The following is a 21,217-nucleotide window of genomic DNA, read 5'->3' on the forward strand; positions in this document are numbered from 1 at the left end:
ATGCGAGAAAAGTAACCAGGCACTTTTACATTGCTCTGTTTCGCATTCTGCAACACTCATGCATTTATTTTTATGACATATACTCTCAGAGCCAGATAATTATAATCAGACCATATTTAAATACTGAAGTATTATCTTCAAGAAGACAAATTTGAAATTGGCATTCAATTGTATGTCCGAGTTTTTCACAACTTTATAAGCTATTCCATTTTAACTTGTCTTGGTAATCATCACCTGTAATTGTATGTCATGACTTTCCCATTCTTGGATTGTTGATTCTTACTTCTCACTCAGCTATTTGTTTTTTGTGGGGTTTTCTTTTGTTGCTGTTGTTGTTTTTTGGTTTTTTTTTTTTCAGCCAGCTATTTGAAGCTGATAGTCAAGTCATTTTTCCAAGGAGAGAACATAGGCATTTTGTATTTGAGCACTTCAATTAAGTAAGAACATGACTTTTGTAGATTATATGCATTAAATAAAGAGTAGCTCTAAATTATAAATTAGATAACAAACTTTTCCTTACAAATTGTGTAGATGTGATTGCATTACTTTCTGTCATTTGATGGTGCATCGTAGAATCTCCACCTACCTTGAATTTGTCTCTTTGCAGGAACCTATTATGTCTCATTGGTAGTTGCCACAGATATTTCTTGTAACATTTAGTTAATTTTTTTTTTTAATTTTTTTTTTCAACGTTTTTTATTTATTTTTGGGACAGAGAGAGACAGAGCATGAACGGGGGAGGGGCAGAGAGAGAGGGAGACACAGAATCGGAAACAGGCTCCAGGCTCCGAGCCATCAGCCCAGAGCCTGACGCGGGGCTCGAACTCACGGACCGCGAGATCGTGACCTGGCTGAAGTCGGACGCTTAACCGACTGCGCCATCCAGGCGCCCCCATTTAGTTAATTTTTTCAATATTTGTTGACTTTTTTTAAATAATTTTGTTAATGTTTATTTACTTTTGAGAGAGAGACAGACAGAGCATGAACGGGGCAGAGAGAGAAGGAGACACAGAATCCAAAGCAAGCTCCAGGCTCCAAGCTGTCAGCACCGAGCCCCACACAGGGTCAGAACTCACAAACTGGGAGATCATGATCTGAGCCAAAATCAGATGCTTAACCAAATGGGCCACCCAGGCACCCCTGTTAGTTGACTTTTACCTAATGTGTCTTAACATATTTCAGTGCTTTTAAGCAAGTTGGTTTGTGGGGTAAAAAATATATTTTTATATTATTTTTATTTCTTCATTTGCTTTGATTGACATTGTTTCATCCTCATGGGCACCTTCAGTTGTTAGGCTAATTCTCTGTTTTCAGTTCTGTCATTTTTTTGTCTTTTCATTTTAATTTCTTTTTCTTCTGCCTCTGTGTTCTTAAAGAGCATCTCCAATTTATCTTCTGTATTACTTGTTTTTTTTAAAAAAAAAAAGTTTATTTATTTAGAGAGAGAGAAAGAGAGGGCATGAGTAGGGGAGAGGCAGAGAGAGAGGGGGAGAGAGAGAATCCCAGTCAGGCTCTACACTGTCAGCACAGAGCCCAACTTGAGGCTCAATCTCACAAAATGTGAGATTGTGACCTGAGCCTAAATCAAGAGTCAGATGCTTAACCAGCTGAACCACCCACACACCCCTCCATATTTCTTGTTTTTAAATTCTAGTCTGGCTTGAAGTCATTCAGGAAATAGTTTCAAATTATGATGTCTACTGGCAGCCTGGAAACAAAGTGTGGATGTTCATGACTGGGTCAAGGGCATATTCAATATTATAATTCAGTTATGTGCCCTTTTCCATTACCAACATATTGTGCATCTTGTAAGCAACAGGTAGAAACCTAGTCAGAAAAATCAAATGGGAAAAGCTTTGTTTATTTTGGGGGATTTTATGCTAAATACATAGACCATCTAACATCTTGTGATACATTCATCTGCAAATGGCTCCTTAATAGCCACACAACACCGTTGGGTGTATCCAGCATTTAGCCTCCTACAATATTATTCATGAAGTTCTCCATGAACCAGTACTTACACATCAAATAAAAGATAAGTATAAATACTGCACAAATTTAGAGAACAGAGAATACAGATGGCAAATCTTATTTCTCACAATTAAGCAAATTCCATTCACAAAAACACCACCAAGAAGATGATACAAAGGACATCTTCAGACAGTCCTATCTCTAAGTAAGGAAATGCAATACATAACAACAGATGCTGTCTTGATAAAGATGCTGTCAGGCCTCTTCATAGCATCGTGGCCCTCTCACATACACCAAAGACAACTTACAATGAAGCCATATGATTCTTTGCCTGCCTGCCTGCCCACAGGAGTACATTTGACCCAAAATCCGGGCAACCCTTGAGAGTTAATGACTACAGAAGCAGCCCTCAATCAATGATGGAGGAGGATTTGGTGGACAGATTCCCCAGCTCCTTCACCCTTGGGGAGAAACCCCCTTGGTGTATACCACACTACCTCCCAGGGTTCTCCAACATGAAGTATTAAGATAGTCATAGTAGCAACTTCTTTACAAGCCCACTCTATTAGCTGCCTTCCTTTCTCTGTTTCATTATTTTTTTATTTTTTTAATGTTTATTTATTTTTGAAAGAGAAACAGAGCATGAATGGGGGAGGGGCAGAGACAGATGGAGACACAGAATCTAAAGCAGGCTCCAGGCTTGGAGCTGTCAGCACAGGGCCCCTCACGGGGCTCCAACCCATGAACCACTATATCATGACCTGAGCCAATGTGGATGCCCAGTCAACTGAGCCACCCAGGTGCCCCAGATAGAGAGAGAGAGAGAGAGAGAGGGAGAGAGAGAATCCCAAGCAGGATCCACAATGTCAGCGCAGAGCCCAATGTGGGACTTTAACTCATAAACCATGAGATCATGACCTAAGCCAAAATCAAGAGTTGGATTGAGCCACCCAGTCACCCCGACCTTTATCTGTTTTACCTCTTCAGTCCTGTACCAATGTTTCCTGAGATCACCACTGCAATAAATTATGTGCCCTGCAATTGTTTCTCAGTCTGATTTTTGGAGAATGCAAACCAAAACAGACTCCAACCAGAAACACAAAAACAAACAGGGGAAATATGGGTGATGCCTTTAAACCATATGGTCAGTAAAACTTTCCTTTGAGCTCCACTGATTTAAACATACCTAATAAATAACATTTTTAAGGTTTTCTCCTCCTTTGGTGTTCAGGAAGATATTATAGTTTTTTAGTTTTGGGTTTTTTTTCTCTTTCTTCCTTCCCAAAGGAGACATACAGGCCACGTGTGTGAAATTCCCTGAACTCTGCTTCTCCCCTCCTGTTCTCAGGTCCACAGCTATTGGACAGGTTGTTTTGCTCAAATTCCAGCAAAATTCCTCAGGGGTGGTAAGGTAGTCGTGGGGCTATGTTCTCCCTCCACATTGTCTCACCACATTTGAATGTATGTGGTGGTTCCAGAATTTTTCCTCCATTCCTGCTTAACAGTGGGTTCAAAAACATCACATTCACTCTAATATTTTGTCTTTTCTTTCTCTCAAATGGTCTCCATATTCTACTTGCTGAAAATTATTTGTTCCTTCTTCAGAATGCTGCTGCCCACAGGATGCCAAACATTCATGCTTAGCGGCTACTCCTTAGGGTTCCCTATGCTTCTCTTCAGTACTTCCCAAGACTCAATTGTATTTGTTCCCAAATCTGGTATGTCCAGCCATACTTGTTACTGTAATTGCTATAATAATGTCTTTCAATTGTTATGTAAAACAGTGAACTATGAATGATAAAAGAAAAATTCTTGTTTCTGTGACAGCAGATTGACTCCTTCAGAAAGACACAAAGGGAGGGGCGCCTGGGTGGCTCAGTCGGTTAAGCGTCTGACTTCAGCTCAGGTCACCATCTCACGGTCCGTGAGTTCGGGCCCTGTGTCGGGCCCTGTGTCAGGCTCTGGGCTGATGGCGCAGAGCCTGGAGCCTGGATCCTGCTTCAGTTCTGTGTCTCCCTCTCTCTCTGCCCTTCCCTGTTCATGCTCTGTCTCTCTCTGTCTCAAAAATAAATAAAACATTAAAAAAAAAAGAAAAAAAAAAAAAGAAAGACACAAAGGGAAATGCTTTTTAAAAATGTTCCATTTGAGGGATGCCTGTGGCTCAGTCAGTTAAGCATCTAACTTTTGACCTCAGATCAGGTCTTGATCTCAGGGTCTTGATCTCAGGGTTGTTGAGTTCAAGCCCCATGTTGGGCTCCACACTGGGCAGGGAACCTATTTAAAATAAGTCAAACAAACAAACAAACAAACAAACAAACATTACATTTGATTTAGAGATGTGTGAGAAAACTATAAAAGATTGGAAAATAAAATTAGATATATATGTGTTGTATATATACACACACACATACACATATATGTCTTCTGCGTTCATATTTGCTTTGCAAGTGTTGAGAGTTTCTTTCTTCACCTTAAAGATACAAAAGCTGGAATTCTTAGATTACTGGATAGTTGACCTTGGATGCACATTAGAATCACCTTGGAAACAAAAAATGTGTGTGCTTGCCCTGAGAGATTCTGACCCTATTCGTCAAGAGTGATGCCAGGAATCAGGCATTAGGACTTATTTTTTTTAATATAATTTATTGTTGGGGCACCTGGGTGGCTCAGTCGGGTGAGCGTCCGACCTCGGCTCAGGTCATGATCTCACAGCTCATGAGTTCAAGGCCCACATCAGGCTCTGTGCTGACAGTCCAGAGCCTGGAGCCTGCTTCGGATTCTGTGTCTCCCTCTCTGCCCCTAACCCACTCGCATTCTGTCTCTGTCTCTCTCAAAAATAAACATTTATATATATATATATATATATATATATATATATATATATATATATATATATATATTTATTGTCAAGTTGGCTAACATACAATGTATCCAGTGTGCTCTTGGCTTCAGGGGTAGCTTCCCATGATTCTTCTCTTACATACAACACCCAGTGCTCATCCCAACAAGTGCCCTCCTCATGCCCATCACCTATTTTCCCCTTCTCCCACCCCCTTCCCCTATCAACCCTCAGTTTGTTTTCTGTATTTAACAGTCTCTTATGGTTTGCCTCCCTCTCAGTTTGAAATTATTTTTTCCTCTTCCCTTCCCCCATGGTCTTCTGTTAAGTTTCTTAAGTTCCACATATGAGTGAAAACATATGATATCTGTCGTTCTCTGAGTGACTTATTTCACTTAGGATAATACCATCCAGTTCCATCCATGTTGTTGCAAATGGCAGAATTTCCTTATTTCTCATTGCCAAGTAGTATTCCATTGTATATATAAACCACATCTTTTTTATCCATTCATCAGTTAATGGACATTTGGGCTCTTTCCATAATTTGGCTATTGTTAAAACACTGCTATAAACATTGGAGTGGAGTACATGTGCCCCTATGAATCAGCATTCCTGTACCCTTTGGATAAATTCCTAGTAGTGCTATTGCTGGGTTGTAGGGTAAATCTATTTTTAATTTTTTGAGGAACCTCCACACTGTTTTACAGAGTGGCTGCACTGGTTTGCATTCCCATCAACAGTGCAAGAGGGCTCCCATTTCTGCACATCCTCACTGACATTCGTTGTTTCCTGAGTTGTTAATTTTAGCCACTCTGACTTGTATGAGGTGGTATCTCAATGTGGTTTCGATTTGTATTTCCCTGATGATGAGTGATGTTGAGTATCTTTTCGTGTGTCTGTTGGCCATCTGGTTATCTTCTTTGGAAAATGTCTATTCCATTTCTTCACTGGATTATTTTCCAGGTATTGAGTTTGGTAAGTTCTTTATAAAATTTGGATACTAACCCTTTATCTGATACATCATTTGCGAATATCTTCTCCCATTCCATTGTTTGCCTTTTAGTTTTGTTGATGGTTTCCTTGGCAGTGCAAAAGTTTGTCTCAATGAGGTCCCAATAGTTCATTTTTGCTTTTATTTCCCTTGCCTTCGGAGACGTGTCAAGTAAGAAGTTGCTGCAGCTGAGGTCAAAGAGGTTGTTGCCTGTTTTCTCCTCTAGGGTTTTGATGGTTTCCTGTCTCACATTTAGGTCTTTCGTCCATTTTGAGTTTATTTTTGTGTATGGTGTAAGAAAGTGGTCCAGTTTCATTCTTCTGCATGTTGCTATCCAGATCTCCCAGTACCATTTTCTAAACAGACTGTCTTTTTTCCATTGCATACTCTTTCTTGCTTTGTCAAAGATTAGTTGGCCATGCATTTGTGCATCCAATTCTGGGTTCTTTATTCTATTTCATTGGTCTATGTGTCTGGTTTTGTGCCAATACCATACAGCTTTGTACTGGAGGCTAAAGTCTGGGATTGTGATGCCTCCTGCTTTGTTTTTCTTTTTCAACATTACTTTGGCTATTTGGGGTCTTTTGTGTTTCCATACAAATTTTAGGATTGTTGTTTTCTAATTTTGAGGAGAATGCCAGTGCAATTTTGTTTGGGATTGCATTGAATGTGCAGATTGCTTAGGGTAGTATTGACATTTTAACAATATTTGTTCTTCCAATCCATAAGCATGGAATGTTTTCCATTTCTTTGTATCTTCCTCAATTTCTTTCATAAGTTTTCTATATTTTTCAGCATACAGATCTTTTACATCTTTGGTTAGGTTCGTGGTGCAATTGTAAATGAGACCGATTTCTTGATTTCTCTTTCTGTTGCTTTGTTATTGGTGTATAGAAATGCAACCGATTTCTGTACATTAATTTTGTATCCTGTGACTTTGCTGAATTCATGTATCAGTTCTAGCAACTTTTGGGTGGAATCTTTTGGGTTTTCCATGTCATCTGCGAAAAATGAAAGTTCGACTTCTTTGCCAATTTGGATGCCTTTTATTTCATTTTGTTGTCTGAATGCTGAGGCTAGGACTTCCAACACTATGTTAAACAACAGCAGTGAGAGTGGACATCCCTGTTGTGTTCCTGATCTCAGGGGGAAAGCTCTCAGTTTTTCCCCGTTGAGGATGATATTAGGTCTGGGCTTTCCAGATATAGCTTTTATGATGTTTGGGTATGTTCTTTCTATCTTGACTTTCTTGAGGGTTTTTGTTAAGAAATGATGCTGTGTTTTGTCAAGTGCTTTTTCTGCATCTATTGACAGGATCATATGGTTCTTACTGTTTCTTCTATTAATGTGATGTACACATTGATTGATTTGCAAATATTGAACCAGCCCTGTAGGACTTATTTTTTAAGGCTCCCCACAAGATCTAATGTGTAGTAAGGGTGCTAGAGGTATGAAAACTCTTATCATCTCTTGGAAGAGTGTCCACTCTAACACAGGATGCAAAGGACAGGACTCTACTGATCACTTGTCATCAATATTGCTGCATCAGTCAGAAATTACTGGCCATTCTTTCAGATTCTGGCAATGGGTTGTTTGTAGTCTAAGATTCTAGTGAAATTGAGTTTCCATCTTTTGCTTAATTGTTACAGGAATCTCAGAATAACATTGCAGGAGAAAAGGTCAAATGGTTCTAGCCTGGTGACCTTTTAAATTAATGGCTCAGAATTTTTAGAAGTATGTTGATCCTAACACCCTGTAACTAATGCTCCCTTGTTTTTTGCTATTTTTATTTTTCATTGACGTTATTTTTTCAAGGTTTAATTCTTTACAGTGCTTTTTACATCATAATTCATTATTGCTATGAGTACACACAATAATTATTTTTCACAAGTGTAAGAATAATAAGATGAATACATGTGTGCTTGCCATCCAGCTTAAGAAACAAAAAACTGTTGAAACTGCTGAAACCCTTCACCATTCCCTTACTTGTTTCCCTCCCCTAATCCCACCCAGAATTAACTCATTTCCCAAGTTCTGCACTTATACTTCCCAAGTGAAATAGTTTTCAACATATATTGATGTATCTTTAATTATGCATTGTTTTGTTTTACACCTTTGATCAATAGATACATAGAAACTGATGTACCTTTTCTGGTACATCTGAGCCTTGCTTCTTTTATTCAATATTATGCTTATAATATCCATCCATGTCAGTATGTTGATCTGTAATTATTTCATTCACACTGCTATATTGAATATCATTATGTGAATATACCTCAATGTATTTATCCATTCTATAGAATGGATGCTATATTAAAGTAGTTTGCAGTGTTTTGCTTTGCTAAACGATATTTCCATAAATACTTTTTAAAATTTTGCCTTGTGTAGTCAAGCAATAGCTTCCCTATTTGCCTAGTAATGAGATTTCTGGATCACAGCATAGTAACACCTTCTACTTTAGTGGATTGGTTCAAGGTGTTTTCTAAATTGGATCTAACAGTTTATACTATCCCAGCCAAATTGTGGTGCACTGTATCTTTTTGCTTTTCACTAAAATATGGGTTGTAAAATATTGCACCATGGATTTAATTTTATTTCCCAAACAATTATTGAAAATTACCATCTTTCCCAATGTTTAGTCCCAATTTATAATTCCTCTTCTATGAAATGTCCACTCGTGTCTCTTGAGTATTTTTAATTATGCTGGTTTTCTATTTTTAATGGTAAATAGAAGGTATTAGTATCTTCTAGATATTAATTCTTTGGGGTTTTTTATATGTGTAAAAGTTTTCACACCAGCTTGTTATTTTCCTTTTTACTCTTATCAAGATGTTTTTGATGAACAGATGGTCTCAGTTTAGTATAATTATAGGGTTTTTCTTCAAGGTTTGCAGATTTATTTTTTGTCTTACTTAAGAAATTGCCCCTAACTCCAGGATAAGAAAGATAGTTTCATATTTTATTCTAAAAGTTTAAAGATGCACCTTTAATTTTAACATCTATAATTCATACAGAATCAAATTTTGCCTGTGTATGGAGGTAGAAATCCATGAATATCCGTTTCCAAATGGAGAAGTTGTGCCAGCTGTGTACTGAGTGATTCATTTTGTATGATCTGCAGTAACACCTCTGTCATAAAGTAAATTCTGTGCTTTATATCTTATCCTGTTCATCTGTTTGACTATTTTGTACTATCTTAATAACTCTAGTTTTATAGTCTTTGTTTCTGGTAGGATAAGTGACTTTGTCCTTTCCTGGAAATATTTTGATCATTCTTACACCAGTCCTTGGTCATAGAAATGTTAGAATTAGCTTGTTAGTTTACATGCTCACACACACAGACTTCTAGATTTTGATTAGAATTGCACTAAAGATAGATTCCCTAGATCAGGAATTGAAAAACAATAATCCACAAATGAAACTTGGCCTGCCATCTCCTTGCCTCAGTTTGCAAATAAAGTTTTATTGGAACACAGCAACATCTACGGTCAATAACCACTGTCAAGCTACAAAACAAAGTAGAATGGATGTGATAGCAATTACATATCCCATAAAGTCTAGAATATTTACTGTTTCATCCTTTATAAAGTTTGCATGTCCTTGATATAGATCATTTGAGAAAATAATGTTATTTTTATTTTGAAGTTTTATATCCAGGAACATGGTATAAATCTGGCTTATTAATTCTTCTTAAATACTGAAAGCCTTGTACATATGTATTTTTTATATTAGACAGAGAGAAAGAGAGAGAGCATGGGTGAGTGGGGGAGAGGTACAGAGGGAGAGAGAGAGAGAGAGAGAGAGAGAATCCCAAGCAGTCTCCATGCTCTGATGTGGGACTTTATCCCATGACCCTGGGATCATGACCTGAGCCCAAATCAAGAGTCAAATGCTCCCAGGTGCCTAATGTACATATTTTTTAGACTTATTATCAGATACTTTATATTTTCTGCTAGCAATTATAAATTGTATCTTTTAAAAATTATAATCTGTAATAGCTTATTGCTGGTGAATAGAAATGCAATTGTCTTATTTATAATCATGTACAATGATTTTATAGCCAGAGAATTTGCTAAACTGAATTATTAGTTTTAGTAAACCATCTATACTGTGTGTATTTTCTAGGTTCACATCCATATTAACTGTGCCTAATGCTTTCTCGATTTCTTCTTTTCTAATCCACATATAATTATAGTATCTTTTTCTTATCTTAGGACACATGCTAGGATATATATATAAAACAACATAAAAAACCAAGTACTGATACTGACCAAGTCCATCTTCCTTCTGCTTTAAAAAGAAGTGCTTTAAATGTTCAATATTAACTAATGTGTAGTAGACTTTTTTGTAGATAAATCTAACAGATTAAGGAGTTCCCTTCCATGCTTTTTTGCAATGAAATTTTATCATGAATCAATAAGGAAATTTAGCAAGAACATTTCCTGTCTCTGTTGAAATGATCTCTGTTGAAATTTAACCTTTAATTTGTTGATTAATAGAATTTGGTATGTGTTTGTGTGTGTGTGTGTGTGTGTGTGTGTGTGTGTTTTCAACATTTCATTTTTTTGTTCTAAATTGGAAGGTATAGCATTTATTCATGCTATTTTAGTAGGTACTCTAGACATTTTGTCACTTATGGTTAACTTAAGAATGTCTAATATTAGTACTTTTACCTAGTTTCTGAAAAATATAAAGACCTTGAAATATTTGAACCTGAATCAACCCCCATTTCCATTTATATTCTGTTGTAAGAACTCAAATTGGAATGAATTATTTTACTCTGTTCTCATGGATTAAGGTATTGTCATTAGTGTTTTGACACTTCACGTTCGGTAATATTTACCCATATCTTAAACAATTTATTTATTCATCATATCTTCTTATAATTCCCTTCTTCCCAAAGACAATCTTTCAGAAGATTCATTAGTCAGGGTCTTTTAGTAATATGTTCAATTTTTGTTAGCTTTTAAAAGTTAGTCTTTATTTTGCCATCATTCTCAAAAGGTAATTTCAGTGTGTAGAGAATTTTAATTGACAGTTATTCTTCTCTCTCAATGGTGTCTTGAAAATACCATTATTCACTGTATCTGGCTTCCACTGTTAATATTGAACAGTCAACTGCCAATCTAATTTCAACTTCTCTTTTCTCTAAAGTTGCTTTTATTTTTTTTTTATTTTTTTCTCTGCAATTTTAGTGTTACAGATCTAGGTAATAATGTGGGGTTTTGTTTTTTTGTTTGTTTTTAAGTACCCATTCTACCTAGGATTTACTATGTGTCATGAATTTAATGACTACTAGGATTTTATTAATTCTGGAAAATTGTCAGATATTATATCCCAAATAACACCTTTCCACTATATTCTCTTTCTCCATTGAAAACATCTAACCATATGCATCATGTTAGCTTATTGCTTGACTTCTCTTGAAATTCTGTGCTGAATTCTAGATCATTTCTTCAAATCCGTATTCCAATTCACCAGTTCTCCATTTAGCAGTATCTAAATCTATGGTTCCCAAACTGACTTTTGTCAGGTTACTGACTTGCTTTGGGGTGATATATTAAACTCACGGGAGCCACAGAATATTTTAAATATTTGAGGGGAACAGAAAAACTCAACACTGTAGTAATAAGACACTGTGCTGCTACCTCAAGGTAGATCAGTTTCAACATTCCATTCTTTGGCAGTTATTGTTATCAAAAGGAAGTACCAGAAACAAGAAATGAGTCTGGTTGTGTCCAATCTGAATTACAGTTTCCCAACTGTATGCAGTTCCCAACTGGTACACTTAATTCATTACTTGAAATGGTTATTTAAGAATGAAATATAATTGTTATTTTTTATTCAATTTATTCTTATTAATTTTTGAATTCCTACTAACTTCTTATAACAAGTACTTATTAAGTGTCTGAACCAAATGTAACTATTTAACAGATGGAACTGTAGGGAATTTCTTTGGGCCTAGAAACACTTTGATAAAATTACTGAGACACTAAGATACTATTTCACCATGAAATGTGAAACCTGTGTTTAGAAACAGGTTTAGAAACCTGTGTTTATTCTGCTTCTCATCCTTTAGTTTTCAATCATTATGTTTTGCTTTTCATCTATATAAATTTGATTTGGTTCTTTTTCAAAACTGCTTGCCCATCTAATATAATGTCTTGTTTCTTTCTCACATTTACCTATTCTATTTTTAATGAACTCTGTGTGTGTGTGTGTGTGTGTGTGTGTGTATATATATATATATATACACACACATATATTCTTCTAAGTACCTTGTAATATTTAGGTATATCTAATATTTACATTTTTAGATGCTTAATTGTGCATGTGTGTGTATAGGATAAACATATTATATAATATATAATATATATTAGTATATCAGTTATCTATCATTTTTTAAATTATTATTATTATTTTTTCTAATGTTTATTTATTTTTGAGAGACTGAGAGAGATAGAGCACGAGCAGGAGAGGAGCAGAAAGAGAGGGAGACACAGAATCTGAAGCAGGCTCCAGGCTCTGAGCTGTCTGAACAGAGCCCAATGCGGGGCTCTAACCCACAAACCATGAGATCATGACCTGAGCCGAAGTCAGATGCTTAACCGACTGAGCCACCCAGGTGCCCCTATCTATCTATCTATCTATCATTTTTAAACTGGCTCTTAAGTGTAGTATCCCATTTCCCTGCACATGGTTGAGATTGCTTCACTATGTGCTGGAGTCTTTGGAGTTTATTCTGTGACAGTTGTTTGAGACCTAGCATGAAGTACATTCATCCACAGAGTATTGGTTTTATTCCTGCATGGCTCAGAGAAGCAATACCATTTCTGGATCCCTTTAAAATAAATTCTTATCTTGGTATTTTTTCAGACAACATAGAGAGTCTGAATTTGGTCCATCAGGCTAGTAAGGAGTGGTTTATGGTTAGGATTTCTCAAGGCATTTTTTCCCTCTACTTAGCAGCAAGTTTGAGACAATTTTCCTTACCAGTACTTTTTATGGGAGCATTTTTCTTTTTATACATCTAATTTACTCTTCAAATGACAATGAGGCTTTTGGAGTTATGGCCTTATTCTAGATTGAGTGATCTTTAAGTTTATCTTCCTTCCCACGTTAACATGAAGATAAATAGTTAAGATGAACAGAGAGCTGGAGCACCCACCAGTTTCATTATTCACTGATCCCTTTGGATTTCACCTTTTACTGTCTTGACCAATGAGGATTTCCCTTATTTTCCTGATAACTTAGAAATACAATTTTAATTTTTTGACTGGCTTTCCATGAGAAGGTGTTCAATGTATTAATGCTTTTAAGTCGTTATACTTTGGGAGATGGGGGAATGTTATCTCTTCCTTGAAAGAAGAGAAATCCAACCTAATGTGTACTAATGATGTTTATATCCCTTTTGGTTATCTTCACTTTCTATGTGGGAGTGGATAGGATTCCATTAGCAACTCCTACTTTCCATGTGCATAATACCTGCCTAAATTCTAGAGTGTAGTAGGCATTCATCTGTTTGGCGCTGCTGGATCAAGTTTCTCTGGTCATCTCACAAAGTAATTGCATGTAATAGGTGTGATGATCATATGTTCCCATTGGTCTATCCCCTGCATCTCTAAGCTAAAGATGGGAAACGGTGCAGACTGAGCTTCTTATCTAAGTCAAACACTGATAATTTCTTAACTAAATCCTACATAGAATTTTCCTCAGTTAGTGAAATCCCTAAACACAGAAAATATCATAATCTTGTACTTCTAAAACTATTATCATATCGTTCCCTTCTTTTCTTTGGGAAGGGGCTATTTTAAAGAGGTTTTAAAAAGGAATTCTGGAGGAAACCCATGAAGAATGATTAGCCTGACTTGACATAAACTCATGGGTGTGAATGTCAGTTTTGGGGGCCAACTGAGAGCTGACACCAGCTTTTTACTACATTTCTCTCTTGGCCAAAAGTTTGGGTCTTGTGAAAGGTACAATATACCAGCACCATGCTTCAGAGCATGAAAGCCAGTCTTTGGTCTCAAATCTATCATCATACACCAAGCCATAGCATGAAAGAAGCTAGTTTCAGACATTTTATTTTATCCCATTAACAGTGCACCTAATGTCCACCTAATGGGACATTAACTACTGATGAAGTTATGGGCCACAAAAGTATCCCAAATCTCTATGGTCTGGGGCATATCAGTTGGCAAATAGTTTTTTCACTTCTCCCAAACAGCTGAGCTTAACTAAATGTACAACAATTGGTGTACATTGAATGTATTTTATTATTGTGAACAAAAGAAGAGTAAATAAGTTGTGAGAGTTACTATCTAGTACAAATTTCTTCCAGAGCACTACTGAAGGATAGTGCAAAAAGGATAACGGTAGTCATAAATGCTTCATTCTCCTCACTATTAAGATACAAATGAAACAAGAAAAAATATTATATCCAAAGCTAATAGGAGAAAAATAAAATTTTGGCAAAATAATGGTTTACGTTTTTACCTGTCTACAGGAAAATACTCAGGTTGCAAAAAAGCACTGTCTGCTAGAAAACACCAGAGTAGACAAGTGTATTTTAGGCACCACGAGTTGGAAAGAAGGGAAAGAGGATATAGTATAGCAAGAAAGCTACTATCTATATGGAGAATAGGATCTAACACCACAGAATCACTATATTTGTGGTATACCATAAAAATCACTGGGTGTTAGATTTTCACACCCATTTTCAGAAGAGGAGATTGGGGCCCACAGATGTTATGTGTTTTGTCCAATTGTCAAGGCACTTTAAAGAATGGTCGTTGTGAATCCTATGCCAGAGGCTAAGACAGCCTAGGTTAGAGTGACTGGCCGACTTGTTTGGATGCTTCATGAATGATCAAGAAATTAGCTTGTTGGCTAATCATAAGCTTGTTGTCTCTAATGAATTCAATTTGGTTCAGCGAAATGCTGTCTTAGGAAGGAAGCCAGTTCTGTAGCAGCTAAAGTTGGGTGTGAAATAATAAAATAGCATGAGAGTGAGTTTTGAAGGATACATAGACAAGGCTCCAAATGGTTTATTTGCTGGAGAAGACAAGAAGGAAGGGCACACAGGGGAATGGTTTACACTGAATACAGACCCTAGTTCTGAATTAAATTCTCCTTTCAATGTAACCAAAAAGATATATACATTGAATACTTGAGAGACACATATTTGAACAAATACTGTTAGTGCCCTCAAAACCCTTATATTCTAGTATAATTAATGCTTAATACTTAATAGACTTGAATAGTTCCCCAGTTTGTATGAGTGAGATAATATTTCAAAAGTGTTTAAAAGATAGCCAAGACAGTTGTGCTTCAGGAAGTAGGAATATCAATTTCCAAATAGCTCCACAGCACACCATTTCTTGTATTTCTTTGTACATTTGCAGTGTTAGACACATGGTAAATAACTTCTGTTCTTGCTGAGTGGCTAAAGGGAGAACAGCCAAATACAAATTCAATGAAGCTAAACAACTAATTTTACCTCATATTCTTACACCTACTTTGTTTTCCTCCCAAGTTTATAATGGAACTTATCTCTCCCTACCTAAGTGCTTTGACAAGCACTCTATCTAAATATTTTGATCAACACACACACAGCTGTGTTGAAAGACTTCTTATCACAGCACTCAACTCTATTTATTTTATTCTCTTCAATGACATGATGGAGAAAAGTGCATTGTAAATAAAAGTTAGAAACTAAAGAAGGAGAAAGACTAATTTTTTCTGTTGCTAAGAGTAGGGAGGGGTAGAAGGAAGAAGATGCTCCCTACACTGCTGCCTGCAACTTCTCTTTGTTACTGGGTTTTAAATTCCCTGACCAACACCAACCACAATTTCCTGAATTCATCAAGACCCATTCATATTCTGCTTCTTCAATAAAACCTTTCCTGGTCATTTTCACCCTCACTTATCTCTCATTCTTTGAAATCTCTTATTAACAAGAAACCTTATGCCACCCATTTCAGCACTTAATTATAGGTCAAATTCTGTTCCCATTCTTTTTTGTTTGAATTTTTTCTACTAGTCTGCAATATGGATCGCATGATTCAATATGGAGTTCATCTCACTTTTGCTTGTATCATTACATACCAACATTCTGTCGGTCAAATTAAGTCACGTGGACAAGCCCATAATCAAGGGTCAGGAAAGCCGTTTCTTCCTCAGTGGGATAGGGGCCTGCAAAGTCATAAGGAAAAGAATGTGAGTACAGGGAAGAGTGAAGAAGTGCAGCCTTCTCATTCAAACTTCTGTATTTATCTCCTAATTATATAATCTTGGACAAGTCCTTTAACCTCTCCAAATTTCAAATTACTCATCTAAAAAATGAAGTGGACACTGCCTTCTTCTTAGTCATAAGTTTTGATCAAATAAGATAATGAAGTAAAGCACCCAGCATCAAACCTGGTTCTTTCTTTACTAATAGCACTGTTATGTAAAGTATCTGATTGGTGCTATATTGACCTTTCTAACACTGAGAGCTCTCCAGCCAAAGAACAGGCTGCTTCAAGAAGTATGAAATAGGAACTAGAAATATTGAATCACAGGTTGGGCAGTAGAGGAGGAAAACTGCTCTTTGCCACATCCATGACAATATGATTCTTTCCACATGATTCTGAGCTCTCTCCCGCCCTAAAAGCACAACATCCCATGTGTATATTTTCCCTTTCCCCCTTGAAGCTGGGGCTCAGATATATTGTGAGGTTCTGCCAGTCAACCCCACTCCCCCTGTAGGTCTTTAAAAATAAGAACCACAAAGAGTGCTCTACAGACAGCCATAGCAGCAGTAGCCACTTCTGAAACATCATTGACAGCAGTCTGAGTCATGGAGGTGGATGCAAGAAAGTCAGCCTGCTGGAAACAGCAATAGCAGCTGCACTAAATGTCAGCAGTGCATGCTTCCATGGTAAGGGCATAACGGTAGCTGTTTTCTTCCACACTTGTATGGTTTGGGGATCACCCTCACCTACAATGCTCTAACTGGTTGTGCAGGGTTTCACATGCTATCCAGCATTCTCTTCCAAAATGTATTTTCCACCTAACTCATCTAGATTTTATCATAGCTTGCAGCTAAGAACACTTATTGATATGGAATTTGGAAACAAAAGTAGGCAGGTAGCAGAAGCAGGTGGTCATCAGACCCTCTAAGAAATTCAGAAAAGAAGAGATTGGTTGCTTGGCTTGGCTGGGGCTATTGGCAATGAACATCCAGTTAGTATTAAGGGATGGGCTCTGGCAAAGCACAGAGAAAAATTAATTTAATGCTCATAGATGGTTACTAGGGATGAAGGCACAGCTTTAGGAAATCAATTGGCTACTTCCCTAAAATAGTATAAGAAGATTTAAGGACCAAAGGGTAAGGTATTGTGTCTGATGGTATTGGACTTGAGAAAAGAGATCAACAATGTCACATTTCTTACCTTTCACCTCAAAACTTTGGCTGAAAACCAAAAACTTTCTTTCCCTGATAGAATCACCATTATTTCTATGATTTCTTTTCATCTCTTAACTCTTGTTACTCTAAGTCTGAAAATTAAACGAGAAGTCTGATATTTGTGGTTGTTATATGACAATGCCTGCTGAATTTGGGGTTTCATCAGGCCTTTTAGAACATTAGCTAGGGAAAACGAGAACTAGAATAAGGAAATATAGGACATCTCAGATGATTTGTAAGATCCGAAATCCTCATTCCCCGTGAAGACTGCCTGGCTGACAGAAAGAACCTTGCACATATTTACACATGCTGTGGCCTCTCCAGCAAGTTCCCTAGCAAGGGGAAGTAAATTCTCCTATCATCTTACCCCATCTCTCATGGTCTCTAGATTTCAGGTAGAGTCAGATTCTAACATTTCTCAGGGCAACTTATGAAGCCAAATAAGGGAAGGAATGGCTACAAAGCCAACAAGGTGTAATATGCTAATTTCTATCAACAGAAGCTGGCATATAGTTGTAAAAAATTATTACAATGATGTGAGATCAAAGAGAAAGAAAAAAATATTTTGTTCTGCCTGATTTCATCAACAGTGCTGAATGTTCTGGAGATTCTGATTCACTGTGCTCATGTAGGTGCAAGGGGTGCCAACAGTCTAGTGGACTGAAATCTGGACTCAAGTGTTAAAGCAGATTTATCGTATGTGACCTATTGAACCCTGCCAAATGATGGCCCTCAGGAGAGCCCAGAAGGTTCTTTTTTCACCCAAGCTATGAAAGCTATAATAGCTTTCACCCAAGATATTATTGAGGAAGAGAACTTGTTTTGTTTGGGGAGGCAAATCATGCTCAGAGACTGAGTTTGTCTTTGCCAACAATTTATTTATTTATTTTTTAATTTTAATTTTTTAAATGTTTTTTATTTATTTTTGAGAGAGAGACAGAGTACTAGTGAGGGATGGGCAGACAGAGAGAGGGAGACACAGAATCTGAGGCAGGCTCCAGGCTCTGAGCTGTCAGCACAGAGCCTGACATGGGGCTCGAACTCACAAACTGTGAGATCATGACCTGAGCTGAAGTGGGACGCTTAACCAACTGAGCCACCCAGGTGCCCTGCCAACGATTTATTTAATGCAGGTTTACTGTGGGAATTTCACAAGGCAATAGCATGCAAGATGTCTCTTGATAAACTAATAAAGAAATAATATACTCTAAATCAATGATAATCACACTATTTTTCCAGGCAAAGGGAGATGAAAGGAATAAAGTTCAAATTTAGTTGAGGTTTTCCTTTATAATGAGTTGGTACTTGGGAGAGAGAGAAGGCTCAGCCAAATGGGAGAGAGGTGCCATTCACTTGCCAGGCAACGGTAGAAGTCCCTTGCTGCAAGAGCACATTGCTAGGGAACAGTGGGACTGATGTTGACGCATAAACAGATTGACTTCTGGGGCCACTGCACAGCTTTCACCGCTGCTGGTAAAAGATTCACCTTTACTGCACAGAGGGTAATTACCCCAAGGTCATTGTGGAGCTACTTAGAGCAGTAAAGTGCCTCCTTGCCCAAACCAAACACACTTGGGTAATCCTCACAAACTCTTGGTATTTACAGTCAAAATATCCCCTTGACATAGTTGCTTCTTCATAGGTTTTCATAGATGAGCCCCAAGTGGGGCCCCCAACAGCTGAGCTACTGAGTCCTTAATGGTGAGGATAGATGAAATAATGACATCCTGACCCAGCTTACTTTATTCTTGTATCAAAACATTTTTTTTGTCTTTGTCATAAACAATGGGTTAAAACAAACCTCATTTAAGTCAAAACAAGTGGATTTGAAATAGTATCAAACCAATACATGACAGAACTACAGTGCATGAGCTTGAAGCACAGGGAGTTGGTGGAAGGAGCCATGGTTGAAATTGGTTTCCTTGATTCTGTTATATCCAGAGGTCAACTGAACAAAGGTTGAATGGCTACCATGCCAGGCAGCAGGTAATCCATCGCTCTGATCCACAGCGCACTTTGAATGGTAGCTGATTCTATCTTGGGCTCCTTGGGTTTCAAACATTTGAACAATCTACCAAATTTGTATTTTATTTTTGAAGAGAGAGACAGAAGAAGAGAGAGAAAGGGAGAGGAAGAAGGAGAGAGAACAGAAGGCTAATTTGATCCACAAATTCAGATTGTCCCACTCAATGCTCTGGCCCAAAATTGGTTGTCTTTCTCCACTTTATTCAACTTCTTCTCCTTTTTCTTCTTCAACAGTCAATAGAAAACAAAACAAAACAAAACAAAACATCCTCACAAACCTACAGAATAAGAAGTAGGGTATTCAGTTTTATTGGACTTTGATTTATCTTGAAAAATTGAATTAACAAAGATCTTTCTTTCCTTCAAGTTTCTATCAGCTCAAAGTGGGGCCTCACTACACTTCATCACTCTTAAGGACACAAGGAAGGTTTCCTCTCTGTGGAAGATTCTTTGCCTTATTTTGGAAAGGGAGACATAGAAACTTAGCTACGTTTTCCAATTTTTATTTCTTTTCCATTTTTAACCCTAAGCCCCTTGAACAATGCCTAACTCAAAATAAATGGTCAATAAATGTTTCTGGATGAATTGGTGCTTTGTAATATTCTGTAATTTTACTTGGGATGTTCCACTGAATTTTGAATGTAGTGGAGATGAACAGTGTACTAGATTGCAGCCTGGGAGTCATTACGGGAACTTTCCACCATACTAACAAATGTTCTTTCCTATAAGAGGAACAAATAGTTTTCCAGCACCCACACAGTTCAAGGCCTTTCCAAATATGTTCCATAATCCCAATCTTTAAAACGACCTTCTAAAGTCAAGAGTTTCTAGAATTTTTACCGTCTGAATAACCTCCTTGTGAGAGTCTTTGAGTTTGTGCCTATTGCCACTTTGGGTGGTGTGCCCAAAACCTAGTGCAGTTTTTCTGGTGCTACAAGACATCCCCCCACTTCCTTCTGGACACGTCTTTATCAGTGCAGAATATCTTAGGCCAGGTTTCTGGTAATCAGAGCCTGAGATGGTAAACTCACCGGTTCTGAAAGAGAACACAGTGGTTGCCCTAACTATGTCCATTTTGACCTCAGTCTTTCTAAGTAAGTAAATTCTTCTTTGCATCTGGCTTATCTTCTAACTCAGTACTTTCTAAGTAAGTAAATTCTTCTTTGCATCTGGCTTATCTTCTAACTCAGGCAAAAGACCCAGCAGGCAAAGCATCCCCTGAAGGGAACCAAAACTATACCCTGAAGCAATAACAACTGTCCTGAAGCCAGCAAGCTGGTGGGTGACTGACCCCAAGACAATGATAGACCTGATCTTTACCACCCAGCTGCACTTACCCACCAGCCTTTGTCCCACATTTTCCTTACACAAATTTAGAAGTATTTTCAGCACATTGGAGACAACCTTTGGGACACTAGTCTGCTGTCTTCCCAGTGTTGGCCTTACTGAAATAAATTTCTTTCTTGTTTTACCACTACTCTGTCTGCATTTGGATTCTGTCAGCAGCTGGTGGCCAAATCTGGTGTGTTTGGAAACCCTGGAGCCAGGTGCTCTTGTGCCTTTGGGCCCCAGTTACAATTCCAGTGTATGTTGGGGGAGGGCAGGGGGAAGGGGGCAGGGCTTTCTTACACCAATACGCAGTTCTGAGAATTTAACTCAATTTAGATACTCTCCACCTGGAGAGATCAGCAGATTCCATAGGTTTGTGGCTCAGTTCCATAAGAATTAAGAATGTCCCCCCAGTGTCCCCACCTCAGACAACAGTTGCAAGCACTGGTTACCTGTATTTCTGACTGACTGACTGACTGACTGACTATAAACCAAAGGTGTCCATGATCTCCTCCTTGGGTTCCATTAATTTGCTAGAGGGGCTCACAGTACTTAGTAGATTGCCAGGTTATTATAAAAGGATATAAATCAGGACCAGCCAGATGGAATGGAT

The sequence above is a fragment of the Panthera tigris genome, chromosome A3 (genome assembly GCF_018350195.1).
Source record: "Panthera tigris isolate Pti1 chromosome A3, P.tigris_Pti1_mat1.1, whole genome shotgun sequence".
NCBI classification, from domain to species: domain Eukaryota; kingdom Metazoa; phylum Chordata; class Mammalia; order Carnivora; family Felidae; genus Panthera; species Panthera tigris.